Source organism: Mercenaria mercenaria, chromosome 5 (genome assembly GCF_021730395.1).
Source record: "Mercenaria mercenaria strain notata chromosome 5, MADL_Memer_1, whole genome shotgun sequence".
Taxonomy (NCBI): domain Eukaryota; kingdom Metazoa; phylum Mollusca; class Bivalvia; order Venerida; family Veneridae; genus Mercenaria; species Mercenaria mercenaria.
In genome coordinates this window covers 35,375,818-35,384,419 of record NC_069365.1, presented here as the reverse complement: position 1 = coordinate 35,384,419, position 8,602 = coordinate 35,375,818, and the positions used below count along the sequence as shown (strand labels likewise).

The window sequence follows — 8,602 nt, the reverse complement described above, 5'->3', positions numbered from 1 at the left end:
AAAATAGTCAGCTATCCGCTATACCCTAAAGCACTGTATCTCTGTTATTACTCAATGGGTTTGCTTTATTCAAGATCCTCAGCAACATTCTTGGCTAAATGTGCCATGAATTATGTCTACTTTGTACTTGAATTTCTGGTTAAAATTTTGATGCAGTTATCTCAGTTATTACTAAATGCATTTGATTCATATTTTAAATAATTGTTTTATGTCATCACCAACAAAATTTGACACTAGGTCCATAATTCTGGCACTAATTTTTCATGAATAACGCCCCCTTTTGACGTCACTATTTCATTCACTATCTCTGTATGTTATTGCTAATTGGAAATAATAATTGTTCAATATAATCATCTACATCATACGACCCACTGTATATAACGCTTGAATCAAATTTCATGGATTATGCCCCTTTTCCTTAGAATTTAAGGTAAAAATATTAGAACCACTTTCTCTCCATCTCTGTTATAACTCAAAGAATTTTATTCAAACTTAAAATACTTGTACCATATAATCACCCACATCAACTCCAATCAAAGGTGAATTTTCCATTTTAATCTAATATGCTAGCAACCTTTCCGACTTTCTTTTGACAGATTGTCTTGAATTTCGTTCATAAAAATGGTTTATCAGAGTGAATACTGCATACATGCATTCTAGTTTGGCCATGCTAAAATAGTCCTGGGTGTCCATTCAGAAACTGATAACAAATGATCGGCAATAATGTGAGACAAATACACTTTAGACTTCATCAGTATTAATTGAATTAATGAACTCATGCAATGAAAATATTGTACGTAAGCTTGGGAAATTTGTTTATAATGCCTTTCAAATTAAAAGAGAACATATGTTTGGAAACTAATGTATATTAACATTATGCTATGTTTAATTTAAAAAGTTACATGGAATCACAGAATTTGCAATTTTGCTATATGTATTGTAATATCATTATGCGTAACTGGCTATTAAGTTAACCTGCTCTTGCGTTTCACTTGAACATTTATTATATATATTATGGTAAATGTTGTTTGTTTGTTGTTATTTTATATTTCCAAACAATATGCACTTACTAATTTTTACAACCATGTTAAGATAATTGAACCTTAACGTTTATTATGTCCGTCAACGTTTCTGACTGCTTCTTTACCATATATCGATTTCTAACTGTTTATTTGTCAAGAAACCAGTTATACAAGGTTGATATAGTCTATAATCAGTGATTACAATATGATGGTTATCATGCGATGACATATTTATAATTTTATGTCGTGTCAAAAGAATAATATTTCACTTTAATCATACTGTTATCATAACATATTACATGAAATGTTACGTGGCATACTTTCGAAACGTATATATTTCACGGATTCCAAACGTTGTTCTTGTGTTTCGTTTCGACAAGATCAGCTTTGTTATATGGATTCAAGATACAATTGTCTTAATCGTTGTCGTTTTTTTTTTTGACATACGCACTGTAATAATTATTTAAATTAATTGAATAAGCATTTGACAATAGTATCGTGTAAACATGGTATGCTACGCAACACCAGTTGCTAGTTAAGCTATTATGCCATTTCTGTAATTCAGTAAATCTTCACTAGACAATGTAATACGTAATTGTATGTATAGTGATTTAGTACCATACAACCTTCTCCGTTTAAATGTTTTGTATATCCTTGTATTATTTGTCTCGCCATTATATTGATTGTAAATCCTCATGGGCCTTTTGGCCTAATGGAATATTTGAAATAAACTTATCAAACTTATCAAAACTTATCAAACTTATATAAACAATATTAACAACTGTTGGAGAAAACAATTCAAAAAGGATATTTGCTAGATATTTTGTGTCATTGTTTCGTGAAATAATTGTGTTAATACAAAATATCTTTTGCGTTATATATGGAGGTAAGTATACATGCTTAACAAAAAAGTAAACACGAGTACTAGTATTGTCTAATATCAGGAATGCAGTTCAAGTGTACTTTTCTCTTTTTGTTTTGGTGCAAATGAAAAAAAAATACCGTAAGTGATTGGCCAGACTCCTAACCTTGGCTGAAATTTGTTTAGTTCGATAAAATATTTGAGACAGCATTAGGTCTACACCAGAATGAAATAACATGGATAATGTACTCTACTTTCACAGGTTTCTTTATCGTGGAGCAAAATGATTTATAAGGCAATGTTTGGCGAGAGCTTATGGTAAATCAATACACTAGGCTATAAATATATTTCTTTATCTTTTGAATTGAATCATGATTTTCAGTTTTAACATTGATTGGTGAGAAAATGATACACGCTGATTATTAGTCATTTTCAGTCGTTCTGACCTGAGAAAATAGTCGTGCACACAACAATCTGTCTATTAACTGCATAAATATGTCCATGTGAAGGTACTATCACATTATCTATCGCATTTTCTTCTTTACATAAAATTTCAATACCTACGTTTTTTCAAGTTAATGGTTAATCAGTAGCAAATTAACCCGATCCTCACAGATCATTCATTTGCCCAGCACAACATGTCTAAAGAATACGTCGTTTCACAATAGCTTTAAACAGATATATGAGTAATAGATGCTACAGATTCCTAAAAAAATAAGAAGATATTATTCGTAAAAACATCTTTCGAAATAACTGAAAGAGCATGCTCTTTAAAAACCGAGCAGTTCTGAAGCTCTATTATGGGTCCTAGGCAGTCTACATTTAATAGGACAACACTCTACGAAACTGACTTTGGACAACCGAAAGATAATGGACCATGAACAAACGAAGAAAGGAAAACCATGGTGGTTTCAAAAATGTATAAAGATAAAGTAAAAACAGTTTAAAAATGGACCGTGTGCATGTTGCAGTCAGTTTTATTTAAAATGAAAAGCTACAGTGTGTGTTTATGCCCTAACAAAGAACTAATTAAATCTATCGTTACACCATTTTTTCACACCATTACGCATTACGCCCCCTCCCCATTTAGTGTCTATCAACATACGCTCACATCGTTGCTAGAACGTGTAATTATGATATATTTAAGATTGATCAGTTCTTGCGTTATCTGCGTATAATGGACGGAGTAAAATCACAGACTATTGGTTTAAGATACCAGACAAACTTGAGACAGGAATGATTGACTGGACCCAGGCGGGATATGATACATGCACTATTTATGTCGGAATGTTCAAATATGTAAAGCACAAGAAATATGCGCTGCATGTAAGTAAAAGGCAAGATGTTAGGGTAGTTCTGCACTATATCTGAAAAACCTGAAATCATGGCGTTACGTCATTTATCATTCTATAATATAGAATGAACCGAGCGTACTTAAAAATCCTATTGAATTATGAACGAAGGATTCTTGGCTTCTCCCTCTTCAGCCTGGATCAAGCATAGGAAAACGAAAATTATACCATTAATCAAGTCCAAGTGGGAGCTAACTGATTTTCAACAGGCAACGTAATAATCTTAAATTTCAGAAGTTAACGATGACATTATGGCATGTGTGAGTCTAATGATTAAGATTTTGTATTTCTAGATCTCACAACATCCCAGCAAGAAACCTTTTCCGGAAGAAACAGATTCGACAAATTAATTTTCAAGGTAGCGATAGAACATTGCCGATGCCTTAGTATGGAACTTAGCATGGGCAAGGAGAAGCAAGATAGATCATGGAAACAGGTGGTTAGATATACGATCAAGACTGTTTAAATACATATTTGATTAATCCGTGATATTTCAAAACAAACTTCAAGATGATATATTACGAACATCTGGCCAACAGAATAATAACAATGATGATGATGGTGATGATGTTGATGTTGATGATGATGATGATGATGATGATAAGGTGAAGAGGAAAAGAAGTAGAAGTAAAAGAAGAAGAGGAAGGATGATGATGTTGTTTTTATTATTATTATGGATAATGATGATGATGATGATGATGATGAACTTTATTTAAACGAGGATAACATACTCAAATTATAGATAGTCTAACGTGTAGTCATTTAAACACAATGATTTTGAAATTCAGTTCTTGACATGTAACTTAGACGGTAAATGGCAGAATGTAAATGTGATAAAACATATCCATAGTGGCATGTAGATATAATTGTTTAAAGAGTATGTAGTACCGCGAAGACTATAAGATTCTTTCACTAATTGTCGGTTCCGGCCTGAGGGTAACTGTTTAGGAGGTAATGAGGCTCTGTCGAGTTACCGCGTAAACAGGTGCCCGAGAGCCGGATATTCCCACCAGTGGTAGAATTTTTATCTTGCATACCATATTCATGAAAAAAAGTAAAAATAAAATCAAACGAAATACTTTCTTTTCAGCACTAGTTTCTTATTGAAGCGTCATGACGTTGAAAAGACAAATAACAGTGTTTAGTTCCTGTTTTGTTTTATTACTTGCAGCGTAACGTTATGTATTTCTGATAAAATAATGTACTTTGAATCGAGAAATATACCATGAGGAACAAAAAGGAACTATTGAGATATCTGATTTTTATTCCGTTTTATGAAATAAAATAAGAATTACTACATAAATCTTCTACATATCATGTGGTTCGTTATACGTCATTTACAGCACGAAAGTTATCTTACAACCCAGGGTGTAAGATGGAGTTTTCCAGCACCGGTGAAGACCGTCGGAAATCCCCGTCTGGTATGCAAGGAAACTGGTATCCATGTACATTCCATGCAATCAATGTAATAGGATAATGAAAAACTACCGTAAAATGACATTCAAAGTCAATCTGCCCCATCTTTCTGAAATAAATGTCAACAGTCAGAACATCTACCATATGTTCCCTTTATTTACCAACAATTACAGCTATAGAAAGATTTCAATTGCAATAACCAAGACCAGGAAACCTTGTTATTTGAATGCATTGAGAAATGTCAGCCTTATGCAAAACTGGCACCAGAAATTGTTGTCAAACCATTGAAGCAAATCATGCATTGGGGAAATCAAATATGATTGGTATATGTTTTGTTACTGGAATATAAACTGAGACTTTTTTCATGTTTTAAGCTTTATGAACTAATCCCGATTTTGTAGAAAGTTTTTTTTTTCTATAAAAAACACTTAGATCGGCTTCAATAAATATTCATTAAAGGCACAGGAACGTCAGATTGGTTATTAATGTTTTACGTTTTAGGAACACAGTTTTTATAATTATTATCATCATCATCATTATCGTCATCATCATCATCATCATCATCGTCATAATCATTATCATTATCATTATTATTATAATACCAAATTTATAAAGCGACAAAGTACATAGGCGCTTTACATAGCACAAAGGCAGCCACTTAGGACGCCAAATTCATCCTCAACTAAAGTACAAACACAGAGTAATTTGACCAGACAGAGAGATAGAGTGAAATCCTTTTAACTAAACCTAGCTCTTTGCAAATAGACAGTCTAGTTCTTTAAAGTGCCTGGTATGTAGCATCGTACACGCTAAGCCCCTTCTTTCCTGGGAAGAACTTAGATGGGAGACTGCCATTGCTGGCGCTATTGCAATTGTATAAAATTTCCTGGATTTGTTCCTTTTTTTTTCGGCGACGCCGTCTAAATTCGTTTTCGTTACCTATGCCACGTGACTTCAGTTTGCAAATCAAACTGCTTGATAATGCATTATAGATAATTTATCAAAATGGAAGATTTATGCAACACTCTGCCTGATTGGACGAGAGTGTCAATTTCTTTCACTCTGTTGATTGTGATACGCTGAGTGAAATGTAGACAAAGCGTTTATCCTAAACGACGCTGTTCACAGTTTTAAAGCTAACTTTGGCTCAGTATATTTAGCAAGAATATTGATATATCTCAAAATGATAAGTAAGTTTAATAAATATGATAAAAACCTGTTCAAATACCAACATATATCAAATTAAAGAAAGAGCTGAATACGGTCTGCGTATCACATGAATAAGGGTATGATAAGAGTCTTTTATATAGAGAAGTGCTTTTTAAAAGATTTTCCTTGTTACAATAGTCGTCTGTATATGAAAAGGTTTCTTGCTTTTGTGACTTATTCAGATTGCATATTAAAATGAGTACTTGTTTGCTTTGATATATTTGTTATAAATTATTTAACTGATTTATTATATATGAATATTTTTTCTTTAGTATGGTATGCAAATATTGAACTCAGTTGAAATCTGTTTCATTATATATATGCTATATAATGACTGAATCTCATTACACTGAAATGAAGGTACGCTGCATGCAGTTTATCTATGTGATATGACTACGGTCAAACTTTGCTTATGAAACAGAAATATTGAAATAATTACAATTGTATGTTTTGCTTGACCTTCACTTTTTTATAGGTGTGACGTCATTGTCCAAAGATTCATGAATAGCGAATATGCATTTGTTAAAGCGGGATCAGTTGGCCTATTTTAGAAATAAATATAAATAATAAATAAAAAAATCCTTTAATTGATTTTTTCTCATGTATTTTAATCAAACTTGATTTGTGGCATCTTTATTAGGCCCGCAGCCAACTTTGTTCAGCTGAGACATTTGACCCCTTTTAGGGGCTGCTAGAGCTAAAACTAGAAATGCCTTTGACTTCATCTCAGTGTTGTAATATTTTCTGGTTCTTCGGGATCATTGATTTCAATTCATTTAGATTTGAAGATTGAATACCGCTTAAGCCGGTGCTAGTGGGCGTGGGCAGTGTTGCATTTTCCATTACTGCTCATGAACAGACTCAATCAAACCGAGTCTGCAATTTTGACTGTTTGCCTTGTTTTCGGTGCTTCCGAGGGATCTACTTTCCAGATTTTATTTATACAGCGTCTCATGAACAGCTTGGTGGATCTTTGTCATACTTGGTCTGGAGCATCATTATAAGGTCCTTTTCCAAATTTATTTATATAGGAACTTGAGCCCTATTAGGGACCACTATAGCTAAAAGTAGATATGCCTTTCTTCGCATTAACCACTAAAATGTAATGGATTTTTATCAAACTCGATGTGTAACAATATCGTAAGGTCTCCTGCTATTTTGTTACAAATAGGGATAGGAACCAATTTAGCTAAAAAAATAAACACGTTTAATGACCTCTTCTCATGAACCGCGTCATGAATCTTCATCAAACTACTGCTGAAATTATTCGTCTAAGGATAAACGAAACAAAATTGCAACCCTACGAAACCTTTGCGAAAAATTAAAAGAGAACCATTTAAATTGTTAAAGTGCGGTGTTTAGTTTTGCAATTTGAAAAATGTTAGATGAAAGATGAATGTTAGATAAAAAATTCATAAACTTCTTTCCTTATTACAATTCGCCGACTATCATTTTTAAAGATATTTCTTGTTAGCAATTACTTGTAAGTAGATATTTGTCATCATTCATGCTGCATATCTATTGATTTGGACAAAATAAAGAGCTGGGACGTGCATATATAACAGTGTGCAAGTATTCCCGTTAACGCGATATCGATAGAACTCTTCTATTGTAATAATTTTAGTGCACACGCTATTTGACAATTAGATTTTGCAATCCGACATTAGCAAATGACATGACCGGAATCATGGAAGTTCATTACTCTAAACGGCAATGAACTTATGTGATCAATGCAATTTTCATTATAACACTAGTTTGGTATAAATACACACCAAGTCATCTACTAACCGCAACCATCATATTTTGATAAGTAGAAACACAAGCGAACTTCGACCAAATGACTCTAAATCAAACCTATCATTCATCGTTCAAATCAAATTGCAGTATTTAAAACAAGAAATTTGGTAACCGTCATCTACGGTAATTTACACTTTGTAATTAGTTTATAAACACAGCTATGTTACACCTCAAAATGGTAGCAACGCATTTTAGTAGTCACTACCAAAATTCTGCCGAGTTTTGGTAGCGACAAAATGCGATGCAAGGGTACATAGGATGTGTTAAGGATCATTGAATGGAACATATTTTGGCAGTTTTTTTTCTACATCAGGGACTATGCTCATTTTTACATTACGCACAAAAGATTTTTATTTTTTTCCTTTACAAGTCTATGTAAAACTTGGGACCCCCGGGGCAGGGCCTCTTTTCACCCCAGGATAATAATTTGAACAATCTTAGTAGAGGACCACAAGGCATGCGTAATATCAAAGACCTAGATCTTGTGGTTTCAGACAAGATTTTTAAAGTTTTATTTTCCTGTATGTAAAATGTGGGACCCCCGGGGCGGGGCCCCTTTTCACCCCAGGGGCATAATTTGAACAGACTTCATAGAAAACCATTAGATGATGTTACATGCCAAATATTGAGGCTCTACGCTTTGAGGTTTTGGACAAGAAGATTTTCAAAGTTTTCCCTATATAAGTCAATGTAAACCATGTGCACCCAGGGCGGGGCCATATTTGACCCTAGGAGGATAATTTGAACAATCTTGGTAGAGGACCACTAGATGATGCTACATGCCAAATATTAAAGCCCTGTGACCTGTGGTTTTGGACAAGAAGATTTTTAAAGTTTTTCCTTTCGGTTGCCATGGCAATCAAGAGTTTTGTATGGAATTCAATTCTTTGAACAAATTTTAAAGAAGACCATCCAAGGAACATCTCTGTGAAGTTTCATCAAAA

General features: G+C 33.4%; 1 long non-coding RNA gene across 1 annotated transcript; it reads left to right on the top strand.

The window, feature by feature from the left end:
* The first annotated feature begins 1,548 nt into the window (after nucleotides 1–1,548).
* On the top strand, nucleotides 1,549–4,314 carry LOC128557469 (uncharacterized). The gene is made up of 2 exons (XR_008371173.1): nucleotides 1,549–1,908; nucleotides 3,530–4,314. It is a non-coding gene; the product is annotated as an uncharacterized LOC128557469 (long non-coding RNA).
* Nucleotides 4,315–8,602: the final 4,288 nt, after the last annotated feature.